We start from the raw sequence: 15,077 nt of genomic DNA on the forward strand, positions 1-15,077 counted from the left end.
TTTCTTTAACTCTAAAAAGGGCAAGCATATAAAGGTTAATTCATTGCTTTTGCTATGTTTTTGTTTTTGGTTTTTTTTGTTTTTTCATAAACAATGCTTTTATTTTAAACTTTATAGCTTGTAGAAATCATGAAAGTAACATTAGATAGGAGCTTTTGCCTCCAGGTCAGCTGCCATCTCAAAAATTGATGCGTTTTTACTTTTATATAAATAATGTGAGTTGATGCCAGACTTATATATAAGAAGTCTCATGTCCTTATTATTATAGGAACCCCTTTTAAATATTTTTTTCATTCATTTTTTAAAAATGTTTGTATCCCCCAGAATACAAAAAGCTTTTTTAGGGTTAAAGTACCTTGAAGTACCATGTAAATATCATGAATATTATGGTATATGCATATGATAATCATTCAGTACCACAGTATATATTAAAGTACTATGGGATTGTCATCTGATATCATCACTATACTATAATATCACCACAGTACATTATTTTTTGGAAGAGTAAGTACAGAAAAATTGGATTTTATTTTTGCTATTGTTATTTTATTATTGATCTTACATCTTCAGCTAATAAATTAATCTCAACATCTCTTAAACAGCTGTTGTGTTAAAAAAAACTCACTGATTATACTACAACAAAATAATGTACTGTATATAATTCATCAACATCATTCATTAAGACTGCTCTTATTTTGAATATTAAAACAACTGCCACACAATTATCCTTTCAGAAACGTTGCTACAACTCTACATTGTCTCTTCCATAAAGATTATGAATATGCATTCAGGTGCCTGCAGGAATGTGTGTGTGTATGTGTGTGTTTGTGTGTGTGTGTGTGTGTGTGTGTGTGTGTTTAGCAAAGAAGCCATTGTTTTGTTTGGTGCTCAGTGATGTCTTTGAATGGCCTGTGTTGCAGGCACCGCAGAGGGTTAATTATACTCACTCAGTCTCTCTCTGGATCACAGGCTTTTGTCTTTGATAGGGCCACTTACAGCATATGGCCACAGCAATACAATAGTTTATTTTTATGATATTTGATGAGTGGTTTTTAATTTAGATTGTCACTTCTGGCAACCAGCAAGGCAGATGGTGCAGATTTGAATGCCCACCAGAGCCTAAAACACCCTCCAGGCAGCTGTTGCTAATAAACTTTTTTATCTCCATGTGTTTTCCCATTTTCCCCCACGCAACACGTTTTAGGTCAAGAGGAGTCAAACCTGTAACAACACCTGTTTCTGCGTATGTAAATCTGTTGTTTTGTCATTTCATTAAACAAGAAAAAAAAGGCAACAGTCCCTTGTGGTTGCAAATGCGACTGGCATCCAGCCCACTTGGCAGTGTGAAGACAGCGAGAGAAAAGGAGGGGAGGGGGAAGATGTGGAAAAGACAACTGCGGTTTGTGTCGCACGACCACAGGGCCTTTTGATGCTGCCTCTGTTTGAGGATTTTTTTTCTAAAAGGCTTCCTCCACTTTGTAATTGGAAGTTTTTTGTTTTTCTTAGTTTTCCCAAAAAATACAATTCTGCCCCATTTACTCTCATTACCCTCATGTTGTCTAATGTGCAATCTCCACACAATAAAAAGTGAATGGTGACTAAGGCTAGCATTCTGCCTTACACCTCCTTCTGTGTTATATGGCCAAAAGAGAGACAAGTTAAGACTAAAAAGTCAAGTTAGGTTTGGAAAAACATGAGGGTGATTAAATGACACAATTAAAATTTTTGGGTGAATTATCACTTTAAAGGGGAGGTGCACTAAGAACACAATCCCCTCCTGCTCTTTTTCCTTTCTTGCCTCTGTGAGAAAAGGAAGCTGGAACAGGCAATGCCCAGGAGTTAGCGGCTGGCGCATGCCTGGCTGCCACACACTCTCGTTGCATGCATCTTGTCCTACCCGAACACCCCCCCCCCTCCCCCCCCTGTATTCCCAATGCCCTCCTATCATCTGTCGTAATGTCACAGTTCTGCTCCAAGCCACATGTGCTGGTCCTGCGTGTGCACTGCATCTGGGGGCGAATTGCACCCCTTCCCCCTTCCATCCTCGCCCCAGTCACCCCTCAAGCCGTGAACTGCTGGTGCATGTAGATTTTAACCCTAACCAGAGTCCAATAGTATCAGTGCTTCCTATATACACTTGAATTTTTCCCAGCCTGATCTTATAAAAAATATGGCGACATTTTTGCAAAAAAAAATTTTTGCAATTCCGAGGTGAGATGTCCACCGTGTGGTGCTAAAAGAGAGTGAAGTTTTCTCCCAAACAGATTTTTTTTTAAGGTTAATAATTTATCATGCTTTAAATCAACCAAACTTCTCAGTTACATACGTAACCTCGTTTCCCTGAGACAAAGGGAATGAGACATTGCGTGCTAACGCATATGGGGAGTTGTCCTTCCATACGACCTAGATGAAACCTCTCTACAACAACGCCAATATTCTAATATTGGCTATGGAGTTTGAGCCCCACCATTTTAGACATGAAGCTGTCTGCTATAAAAGCAGGTGCACAAACACCATTCCTCTGAATTTCCTGACTAAGGGACAAGGAGCGTATCGCTCGCACCTCAGAAGAACTCTGAGTCTTGTAATGTGTAAAAAGGCTGGCGCTGTCCATGGTGCTAGAGCAGCCAGACAGTGACGAGTTACCGCAATGCACAGGAAAATTAAATGACTTCAGTGGTAATGTTTTTTTCAGTTTGAAATGAAACAGACACCGAAGAATAGTCTGTATGCGCTCGTTCATGAGGTGCGCACGCATGAACTCCTAAAAAGGAGATTTACTGGCTGGGAAAAGTGTGCTTTTCGGCAGTTGACATTAGACCAGATTTTCCAAATGCAAAGCCGTAAGTCTCTGTGTTCACTCAGTAGTGCCTCTCATTGGCTAGTAATAACCAATCGCTGAGGTAATTCAAAACACACACACCGTTCATTTTCAATGGGACAAGCGCCGCATCGATACATTTCATGAACGTGCGGGGAGCCAGAGACAGACTGAAATGAAGGACTTAAAGTTGATACGCAGTTCCCTCGAACGCAAATCTAAAAAGCCGCCTGTATCGCGGTGCAATTGGTACATGAAGTACACGACTTGCGTGGCTTTACAAGCCACATTTGGCTGCGCTGAGTCAGCTGGTTTGGGTTTTTTAGCTGGGCGCTGGACCGAGAGAGCAGGAGTGAGCCGGTTGTGATGAAGTATTGCTCCGTTTTGGCATAAAATGTCTCATAGCCTGTGATTGTTGCTGAGTCGTGATGTAGCGTTCAGCAATTCTATTCACAGAGCCTCAGAAAAGGCCAGCTGGATACACCGGAGCATCAAATAGAGCGGCTTTTCCCACGTCACGCATTTCCGTGAGGGTCAGCCAGATGTGATGATCCAAAAACACCAGGTTGCTCATTGATTTGCCAATGGCCTGTGCAGTGACTTTCGTGGCACACAGCGCTAAGTCAGTAGTGGTGCAGAGCTCTTTGAACGTCTCTGGATCGTAGCCTTGCTCGTCCATTTGTTTGAGGAGCTTAGCTTGGAAAATTTGGAGCATCATCATCACGTGGAGTGCTGAACCAGTTTGGCCCACTGCTGATTATGCTCTTCCTGCCAGTGTGGACATTAGTTGACACGGCTTAGAAAGATAAATGGGGCGTGAGGTAGTTGGACATAACAGTTTTCTTCCCCATGATCCACATTGGAGAGGATGTAATCGCTGCACGGGTGAGCTGAATAGGGCGCACACCAGGATTTTGACAGTTCGTCATGAACTTCAGGGAACAATGGGGCAGATCTACGAGATGTGGTCGCTTGATGGCGTCCGGACTGCAGGAACCATTCATCAAGGCGAGATTGTGTTGGTATCGATATCGAGCTCTTCAGCTGCCCTTGAAAGGACATGATGCATCTCCTTGTCAGTGGCGTGTACACGATCCTCACCCTCGCTGGGGGGAGGGGCGGTAGCATCATCCACTGACCACTCGCCTGATGCAGCGAGAGACATGACATCGTCATCATCCCCAGTGTCAGAACTGCCGAATGAGATGAGGCTCAAATTCATCCTGCTGGACCTCGCAGCCCTGCCGTGCCTCCTCGTGTGACCCCTCAGGTATCACAGAAGAGGCGGGTGGGAGGGCACGTGAGGCTGAATCTTCCCTTGCGAGCGCAGCATCTTGAGACTCATGCCCTCACAGTGAGGGCAGTCTGTCTCCATGAGAGCTGACTCTGTGTGGGCGTGGCCCAGACAGAGAATGCAGTTCTTATGCTGATCTGACGGCGGGATGTGCCTCCCGCACAAGGAAAACTTACGGAACGACATCTTTAAAAAGGCGTGAACGTGTAAAGGACTCTTTTAGATACAATAATATATATATATATATATATATATATATATATATATATATATATATATATATATATATATATATATATATATATTTCACACAATACACAATACACATTATGCAGTTGCTTTGTAAGGATACACAACACCTGCCGAAGTGCTGCGGGGCATCAGGATGCTGAAGCGGCCCGTTCACCAATGAAGCGTGAAGCAGTGAGGTGGAGTGATGTTCGCCAGAACACAGCAGGGGAGCGGAGAGTCTTCTTGTTGCCGTGAAGATTCCGCCCGCTGACTCATGTAGTCGACGGCGAAGCAGTAGAGGGCTTCTAGACGAGAGATGTATCGCTGTCTTGTAAGAAGAAAATTCTGCAGAATGGTGTTTGTGCACCTGCTTTTATAGCGGACAGCTTCGCGCCTAAAAGGGCGGGGCTCAAACACCATAGCCAATATTAGAATATTTGCATTATTGTAGAGGGGTTTCAACTAGGTCATGTGGAAGGACAACTCCTCATATGCGTTAGCACACAAGTGTACTGAGTCATAAGGGAACCAATCTCCCTACCCTAAACCTTAAACTTAACTGAAAAGTTAAGAGTTTTAAAAAGCAAATGTTAGATTAAAAAATGCAATCTCATTACATCAATCTCACGTTCTGAATATGCTTCTCATCAGACACACACAGCTGTGTTTCCCGTGCGCACTGTCTCTGAAGCATTAAATTGCACACGTGTCCAGAAGGCTTCCAGATTGGGCTCCACAGACACTTGCGCTACTCATCCCGGTTTCTCTCTATCGCGGCACAAACTTCAAAACTTGCATGACCCATTTGAATTCTGCTGAGTTTTTAGTTTTTTACCTTAAATATGTCAAACATCTCAAACGGCGAGAGACCCTGACATTCTAACCAACACTGATGAGGAAAAGAGCTAAAACAATGTGTCATGTGGCAACAATTATGTGTCATCTGTCATGCAGATTTTTTAAACTACACATCATCACCCTTAATAAAATTCAGTTTGAATGATGTTAGATATTAGAAAACAAACCGGCTTTGCTTTCAGATATTCAAATATTGTCTATAGAGATGACTTATAACATTAAGAGCCTAATGAAGCATTTCATAATAATATTACTAGTCAATGACATCAGACAACATCAGAGGAAGTAGTTTTCATTTATAAAGTATTTAATTCAATGACTGGATTTTTTCAAAAATAGGCATTACAATATGGTTATTTAATATATCAATCAATTTTTATTATTGTTTTTTAAAATTGTAATTATATGGTAATATATATCGTTATCGTGATATATAATTAGTGATATTGTGATTTTGGTCATATCGCCCACCCCTAGTAGTTGGTTATGTAATGCAAATGTTAAAATGTATCGCCTTCCAAGTCATGCGCTATAGTAAAAGTGTTTTGATGTCATAAAAGAGCATTGTATGAGGGACAGGGCAAAAAGTGTTTGTGAACTCATAATCTGATTTGTGTGAAAGGGAATAAAACTCATTGTTTCAGCGCCCCTAGTGTTAATTTCACCAGGAAACTGTCGCTATAAATACAGCGAGCCACATAAAGATGATTTTGCACAATTGTAAGTATAGTAACGTGATTCTGTGAGACCAGGTTTATTTTTCCCTCTCTCCCTCACCCACCCAAGTAAGTTGTGGGATTTGACTTGTAATCCTGTCACCGTACTCAAGATGCAATAAATATGGCGTGAAATTAGAGGTTATTCCCCAAATATAATGGATCGGCTTTGAAGGTTACATCATCGTGGCGGCACCTCAGCAAGAACGGGGCTTTGTATGCATACCTGTGTCCTGTGGTCGCCATCCAAGATGTGCCAATGTGTACTTGTCTATTGCCACGGCAGTCTGTGTTTTGTTAGTTTCATGCATCCATCATACCTTAAAGTCCCCTCCAATACATACCGTCACTCTCCTACCTGAGTCTTTTAATTTGGTCATTAATCTTCAGTTAAACCACAAAGAACCCAGGCTGGGCTCAGAACGGCCCCCTTCGGCAGATTCACCGAGGGTTCCCGTCGCCTGTTAATCTCCCTGGTCTGTGGAGGTATCCTTTCTCCATTTTTTCCCTCCTCTCTCTCTCTCTCTCTGATACTCTCCGAAACGCCACACCAGCCCTCTCTAATATGGAAGTTCATTAGGGACATGCCTTTGATGGGGCAGATGTGACGGCGCTCTCAAATACCTTGATGCCGAAGCTTAAGAAGCCATTGTGCCGTGAGCGCGTCTTATTTAGATCTGCATAGTAAATCAAGCCGAGTAAATACCGACGAAGCAGATGGAAGCAAGGAGATAAGGCCCAGATGAACAATCGCATTTGTATTTTGTTATGATGTTGACAGCAGCTAAAATTCACTAATCTAGCACCACTGATCTGCATTTCAAAGAAATCTCATTTAGCAGCAGGGAGGATAAAGTTCTTTTCATTGTGGCTACTCTTTTTTTATTGCATTCTTCGCTAATTTATCTGCCGCAGATTTAATGTCGGGCCGGGCGCGAGCGGCATGCATGTTGCAAAGGGGATCTTAAATACCCTGAAAGTGGTAATGTCTAGACTGTGAGCCGGGGGTAATTACACGTCCACTGATAAATGGGAAGACTCATCTTTGTTCGGGGGGCCTGAATTGCTTGACTAACGCAGATAAGGGCCGTTTGGCCTCAGTCAAAAATATTGCGGCGGCTTCCACCTCCTAACGCCTCGTAACACGGGAAAAGGTATTTACTTGAAAAGGTAAAAAATTATTGTGTACTGTAATCTGAGTTGTTAGCATAATGTCTTCTTTCATCCATTTACTCAGCCAAGATGCTGAAAAGGTATTCGTGCCCTTGATATGAAATAGTATATCTCGACTTAACGTGGGGATTCAAGTAAATATCAGACCCTGTAATTAGCAAACCCTGTAAATAGGTAATGCAGTGTGTTTGTATAATTTGGTAGTATTTAGAGATCTCTTTTTATAGCGAATTGAAATTGGCCTGGTATTGTGTAAACTCTCCATAGTGAGGTCATGCAGACTAATAAAATTGGCGAGTTGAATTAAATTGTGAGTTTTCACAGTCCAAAGCTATTGTGGTATAAAAATAAACTCAGAGGCAGTTTAAAATGAATGGAACATTAACATAAAATAACATCTTTGCAGAATGATTATTTGGTGGGAGCCTGTAATATTGAATTTCATTTCCAAATTTAGTGTGTACACAAAAAGGCACACGCAGAACACTTTTAAATCTAATTTTGATAATCTCTCATTCAAATGTTGACTGAGCACATAAGCTTAAATATACCGCAAGTAACACACTGTTTGAGCTCCTAAACCATACATACTTCCTAAATTATGAGAACTGTATACATTTGTGTAATAAGCACATGTAATTGAGCTGGGAAGATGTGTATCTTAATACTTGGGCTAATAGACAGTTTGTGGTGTTTTCACCAAATACTCCATCTTAGCAGAAGTTCATCAAATACAGTTAAAGCAATGGAATTTGCCGGGTTTTGTTTGCAGAGATCCTATCCCAAGCAACCAACCTCCCCCCCACCTGTTTTTTTTTTTTACGTACAGTTCAGGGAGCACATTCCTCAGGATTCAGAAGTTGTTAGTTGCCTACAGGGGTCTTTGGAATTCTGCGAGTGAGAATCAGAGTCCACTCGGTTTGTGTGTGTGTGAAAGTGTGTGTGTTCTTTCCTTCCGTGCCATAGCTTTACAATGGAACTGTACTCTTTAAACAAAAGAAGAAATATGTTACAACTTGCAGTTTTTTTTAGAAACGAGGTGAACTTATCAGCACACGCTCATAGTCAGCAAAAAAATGGCAGAAGCCTTGATGGAAAGTTTTGATTGCTGCTCGGTTAGTTTTTACCTGCCAGGCATCGCAAGCTGTTATAAGGGCAAAAAAGAATTTCTCTAATTTTTGAAGCATATTATTATTCAAAATGTGATGTATGTCAGTCTGAAACTCAGAAGAAGATGCATTAAGTGGAACAGAAGGGTTCATTTAATTGAATTCAAGTCCTTTTTTCCAATCAAATCCAAAAAAGTTACGATTGAAATCGATAAAGCCACTGAAAAAAAATGTTGAAAATGATTTTCTGAATATGGCACTTTCTCCCCCCCCCCCACAGATTCTCTCAGACTCGCCTCTCCCAAACAAACACGGACATCAACTGAAAGTTTCCCCTCAGGGTAAGATTGAAAAACACAGATTCTCTTGTACTTCTGTCAACACTTTCATCTTTTTGGCAGTGCACTCTTTGAAAAAGAGATAAAAATGAGAGGGACACACACATTAAGACACGTTGATGTAAAACGAGCCCACATCCATTATTTGATTGACCTTTTCTACTGATGATGTTTGACAAGCTTTGTCGTAATTATTTTAGCAGGGAGAAAAACTATTTACATGAAACAAATATTGTAAAAACTCGCTAAAAATCACTGACTGGATGCTTACACTGTCAATTTTTGTCATCTTGCTACCAACAAGTTAAAAGGTAGCATTCAAATTGGTAATATGCAAACAATTGCATGCCTCAAGGACAAATCTACAAGTGTTTACATGGCTTTCTCATTCTATCTTGTGTGTTGGTTAGGATGAGACCTGGTATGGCTGTTGTTCATAGAGTACTCTGAAAACCAAGGTGAAAACGGTGAGTAAAAGCAATTTTTAAAGTGCTAATTTGCATGTTCTGTCAGTCTGTCTCAAACATAATTGATATGTCCTCTCAAAAATTACTTCCATTATACAGCTCTGGAAAAAATTTAGAGACCACTGCAAAATTATCAGTTTCTCTGGATTTAGATATGGTTTGAGTAAATTGAAAATTTTTTGTTTTATTCTATAAAGTACTGACACCATTTCTCCCAAATTCCAAATAAAATTATTGTCATTTAGAGCATTTATTTGCAGAAAATGACAACTGGTCAAAACAACAAAAAAGATGCAGTGTTTTCAGACCTTGAATAATGCAAAGAAAACAAGTTCATATTCATTTTTAAACAATACAATACTAATTTTTTAACTTAGGAAGATTTCAGAAATCAGTATTTGGTGGAATAACCCTGATTTTCCATCACAGCTTTCATGCATCTTGGCATGCTCTCTACCAGTCTTTCACATTGCTGTTGGGTGACTTTATGCCACTCCTGGTGCAAAAATTCAAGCAGCTTGGCTTTGTTTGATGGCTTGTGTCCATCCATCTTTCTCTTGATCACACTGAATATGAACTTGTTATATGAACTTGTTTTATTTGCATTATTCGAGGTCTGAAAACACTGCATCTTTTTTGTTATTTTGACCAGTTCTCATTTTATGCAAATAAATGCTCTAAATGACAATATTTTTATTTGGAATTTGGGATAAATGTTGTCAGTACTTTATAGAATAAAACAAAGATGTTCATTCTACTCAAACCATACCTAAATCCAGAGAAACTGATGATTTTGCAGTGGTCTCTTAATTTTTTCCGGAGCTGTGTATTCCATCAACCACATCCTGAGAGGAGTGTTAATAACAACAAGACCGGAGACCTCTTAAAGCCTTGATACATCATGCTAGTCAAGGGTCCACTTCCATTCTTGAAGTCTCCGATTAAGAGTAAGAGTGGTTACGGGGTTTTACGTTAAATGCTGTTTAACTCTGAAGAAATGAATGATGGTATATAATGCAGAAAGTAAATGTTTAGTGTGTATTGCACGGCACCGCACGCACTCTGGCCCTCCACTGAAGCCCTGATGATGGTTTGTCACCAAGTAAGTGCAATATGTGCATAAGGAATCCGGCCGTCTGTGAGAATGTCGTCACTAATTATGTGACAGAGGTTGTGGACATTGTCATTAGTGACAAAGACATTGCCAGACATGGGGCTACAGTTGCGAAGGGTAAATGAGAGTAACCGCTGATTTTCAAGCCGTGTAGAAATTCAAGCCAATACATGCAGATGGCATGTTTAGGTCTAAGATCATTGAAACATTAGATTTGTCGACTTCTGTAAGGGTTTTACGTAGTTCACCCAAAAATGAACATTTGGTCATCATTTACTCACCCTTATGTTGTTCCAAACCCGTATGACTTTCTGACTTTTGTGCAACGCAAAAGGAGAGGCAGAATGACAGCTTTAGTCCCATTCACTTATGTTGTAAAGAAAAAAGATGCAATAAAAGTGAATGGTGAGTGACTGAGACTAACACACCTAACAAATCCTTCGGATGAAAGTAAGGCCAGGTCCACACTAATCCACACTAAAACTGTTTTTACGTTTGCTAACATCTTAGTTTTCCAACGCTTGTGGTAATGGAGAGGGTTTTCTAAATGCTTCATTTTCGGAGGATGGAAATGCCATTTTAGTGTAGATTAGAGGCATAAACGTAGCAAAATTGGTGCGTTTTCAAATAAGAACGTATTAATGGGGACTTGGCCTATAATGGTGCATTCAAGTTGGAATTACAGTAATTAAAGTTATAAACTTGGAGTTCTATGAAAGCTCTGACTTGACCATCTTGATGTCATGTTAAAAGAACTAAAATGGCAGTGGCCTCCATAGTTAAAGGTAGTTTACAGATATTTTTAGTTTGATATAACAGTTTATTTTACCTACTGTTATGCACCATAAGTTGTACAGATTTGGGACAACGTGAATGTGCGTAAATGATGACGAAAAAAATTATGATGCAAAATTTTCATTTTTGGGTGAACTATCTCTTTAATAATTATCCTAAAATCATCATTGAGAATATATATATATAAATATATATATATATATATATATAAATATTTGTTTCAGGATGTACATTATTTATTGAGTAGACTTATTATGAACAGTGTTCTCACGGTTATAGAAAACCTGGAATTATCAGGGAAATTTAAATGACTGAAATTTTAAACATTCACAGCTATTTCTGTAGTCAGTATTTTTCAAGTAATGTTTTGCTCTAAAATATTTCATCTAGAAAAGATTTTTAAAAATCCTTATCCAGTAATTGACTGGAAATAGTATGGAAATTGATTGGTCAAAAGGTGTAGAAAGACAAAGCTTTTAAAGTTGGCTAAGATTTCAGTCCAAAGTCTTGCTTACATTTTTTCATATGAGTTAAGAAAGTTTCTCATAGCGCAAGCAATAACGGCCAGCGCTTTGCTGTCTGATTGATAAACCCGGCAGAGTCCAGCGAATCCTTGCACTTGACTCTGTTGAGAAGCATCCATCTGAGAGGGTATTCCAGCCCATTACTTTGCCTTTGAGGTGCAAGGCTGATTAAAGTTTGCATTTGCGCTGAGGTTGGGTGTCTTGGCTTCAAGCAGGGGCTGAAATCCCCAGAAGTCTCTGCCTCACAAGACTAAGCAAAAACCCAGCTCCTCTCTCCCCACCTTAAAGAGATTTGAATATTAGTTTTTAATTTGACGAGTATCCACTTAAATCTTCAAAGATGAACTCTTAAAGCATATCTGTTCTGGAACAGAAGTCCTCTGATCAGAGCGTTAAAAAGTATAATTGCCCCCCAACTTCATACTGCCAATGCACACACATTATAAATTCTACAGAAATTAAGCATATCTCACCCAAGTTTAAAGACGAGGGATGGTATTGCTCACTCTTCGGATGAACGTCCTTCACTTTGAAAATTGATTTCTTGTTCTAGCAGAGCAGCTGCCATTTCCATCTAAAATGGCTCAGAGAGAGCTCTTCCACTCCCTGGAGTGGAGACTAACCTCCATGGAGCTTTGCTCTGGACACTCGGAGCAGAGAGGACGGAAGAATATCAAAGGAACCAGGCTTCATCTCCATTGGTAGGTCTCATTGTGTGGCTGATTTGTGATTGGAAAGGGAAGGTGATTGGGGACGGAGATGAAGCAAAGCCTGGTTCCCCTTAATCTTTATCCCCCATTAACCTCCAAACCCGAGGAGCTCCTGGGATCAGGTCACTGGCCAATCCTGCCATTTCCCAGCCACATAGAATATTTTAAACTTAAGACCTTTTGTAAGGAAAAAGGAAGGCCATCAAAGGTTCCCTTCATGGTTCTGGTGTTGCAGTCATTACTAAACTCTTCGGTTCATTGTTTTGTCTCCATATTAGATATATTCCTGTTAAGCTAGGTTTGGGAAAGGGCTCATAATAAGAGGTTTGTAAAGCCAATTCTGGAAATCAATTTGACTGTATCAGAGGCGCCTTCCCTTCCTTACTTCCAAGCCTCTTACTTCTTACCTCTTACTAAGTACTTACTTTAGGCCAGATAAAACTTTTAAAAAAATTCTCAGTAACATCTTAATTATATAACTAACAGACAGCTTTATTTACTCAGTCTCTTTTCCTTGGCTTTCTGGTCAGTGATTTAGCAGCATTCAGAACAGGATAAAACAAAAAGATAAACCTTAATTTTTCTTAGAAGTGTACAGATAACTTCAGACAGCTTTATTTACTCACACCATCAAAGACAGAGAGACAGAAGGAAACAAATAGGGGCTGGCTTGAAAAATAGTTGAGTTTGTGGAGAATGGGCAGTTGCCCTGAGAATAGAGTTACAAAGGAGAGTCTGCGGCATGCTGCCATCAGTCCTTATAGAGGAGACAGGCCAAGTCAATGAGGTTATTGATCCAGCAGGAGTGCTATGCTAATCAACTGTCTGAATGGGCCGAGAGACAGTGCCCTTCACTGCGTCTTCTACCCAACTTGCTTTTCTTTAGCCTTTCAATACCTATCCAGCATCATCCACCAAACCAGCCCATTGCGTGTAAGTTTGAGTTGCATAGCTCCAAGTTTGTAGGAGAGATAGACAGATAATTGATTTGACTGATACTTACATTTTCCTACTTATTTGGTTATCAGTTATTCTAAAGAATAGAACCCAAAAATGCCATTGCACTACTGTACTTTGAACTGAAATCAACAGTGTTCACAGATAACTTGCTTATTTAATGTAATGATAGCATAAATTACTCAACTTTTTATGTTAAAGCCATAGAAACATGATGAAACAAAGATAAAAAGAAATGCGCAATAAAAAATTCATAATAAAATAATAACAAATAATACAAAGAATTAACAATAAGACAACAACAACAAAATATACAAATAAAATAAAATAAATGATGAAAATAACAATAAATTAATGAATACAATAATAATAATAAAATATATATATATATAACAAAACTTATGCATATACTATTTTATTTTTGTAGTTCGATTCATTTATAGTTGACAAACTGCAGAAATAAAAAAAAAAACGTATTAGAAAGTACTAGTTCTGCAAATCTGTTATAAAAATATAAAATTAAAATAAAATACATGAATGACAATTTAGATAGCAAAGGTTTGCCTACATTCATAATCAAATTAAAAATATATATTTTTATAAAATATTAAATAAATTGAGAAAATTAAATAAGTAATACAATAAAACCAATAAATATGAATGATAATAATAAATAAAATAATACATTTTTTTAATACATATTTTTTTAATAATATACTTTTGAAAATAATTTTTGATAATCTGTATTTTGCAGTATACTCATTTTTCGTGTGTGTGCCTGATGGCATAAAATTTATGCCGTTATTCCTTTGTGGGTTACTGTGGAGAGGTCTGGGCACGGAATCCCAAGTGTTGGAATTTTTCCAAGTGCCGAAATGATTGTGAAACGGGACCCTCTTTCAGGCATGACATCAGAGTGGCCTGACACAGGTCTGACCCCATCGTTCCATGTGGGGGGAATTATGCAGATGCTTTGCTTGCAGGTGATCATGTCCAATGCATTGGTCTCATACCGTCTCGTCCCCTGCGTGTCGCCTGGAGTATATTTTCCCAGTAGGGCTGAACTCCACGGGAAACTGAGTGATCATGAAATGAATCGCGGTCTAGAATAGACACGGGTGGATTAGGAGTTAATGGGCACAGATTGAATGAGAATTTGACTGTATAACAACGTTGCATAACTGCACTTGCCAATTTCGAAGTTAAGAGTGTGTATTAAACAACCAAAGTCAGATTAGAAACTGATGTTCGGACAATTGTCAAATCAACTCCAATTGAGTTTCAAATGCCAACAGCCTGGGATTACTGCATAAAACATGCGCTATTAGTGGCCATTGGTTTCTTGGAACCAATTTATTAAGAGGCTTTGAACTAAGTTGAGTCTGAAGGATTTTTGCCTCCTGTGGATTTGTAAGACTCCTAGATTATATGAATAATTGGCCACAAAAAGGATTCATTTAAATGAATATTAGATTAAATTAGCTAGTCTTTTATTTTTTGTGTGTTTTATAAAATATGATTCTTCTCACAAGAATTCCAATATTTCAATGCATTTCTCACATTGAAATGTTTGATATTTAATATAAAGAGCTGATATTGTTTTTGTTGGAATAAAGATATGTTATAAGCTAACAGAAATCTCCCCCACAATGCTTTGATAGTGCTGTTTTGAAATACTGTGTCCATTTGAATGCTTTGTCAATTCTCATTCACAGAAAAAGCTTTTACTACAAAAGATACAAGCCAACTGCTTTGGTCCTCACGATAATTTGATCGTGGCTTGAAAACTGATCTTGCGGAAGGAGAGGTTCTAGAGCCTGGAATTTGGCTTCCTCGCCACAAACCGCAAGCCTGTACAATCAAACCATGTTACGGCTACCTGGCTTGATAGATGTGAAACTGTTTGTTGTTGGGAGGAAAGCTACCCCGTTTCGGGTCACATGCCTGTCTAAGACTGGAATGTTGAGACT

General features: G+C 39.1%; 1 protein-coding gene across 1 annotated transcript in view; it reads left to right on the forward strand.

Moving 5' to 3' along the window:
- LOC127436653 (forkhead box protein P2-like) overlaps window positions 1-15,077 on the forward strand; it is a 150,903-nt gene that overhangs the window by 5,149 nt on the left and 130,677 nt on the right. Inside the window, exons 2-3 of the mRNA XM_051690932.1 lie at window positions 8,483-8,543; window positions 8,951-9,007. The gene's annotated coding sequence lies outside the window, so the exon portion shown is untranslated. The remainder of the gene's footprint in view (window positions 1-8,482; window positions 8,544-8,950; window positions 9,008-15,077) is intronic.

The sequence above is a fragment of the Myxocyprinus asiaticus genome, chromosome 47, assembly GCF_019703515.2.
Source record: "Myxocyprinus asiaticus isolate MX2 ecotype Aquarium Trade chromosome 47, UBuf_Myxa_2, whole genome shotgun sequence".
Taxonomy (NCBI): Eukaryota; Metazoa; Chordata; class Actinopteri; order Cypriniformes; family Catostomidae; genus Myxocyprinus; species Myxocyprinus asiaticus.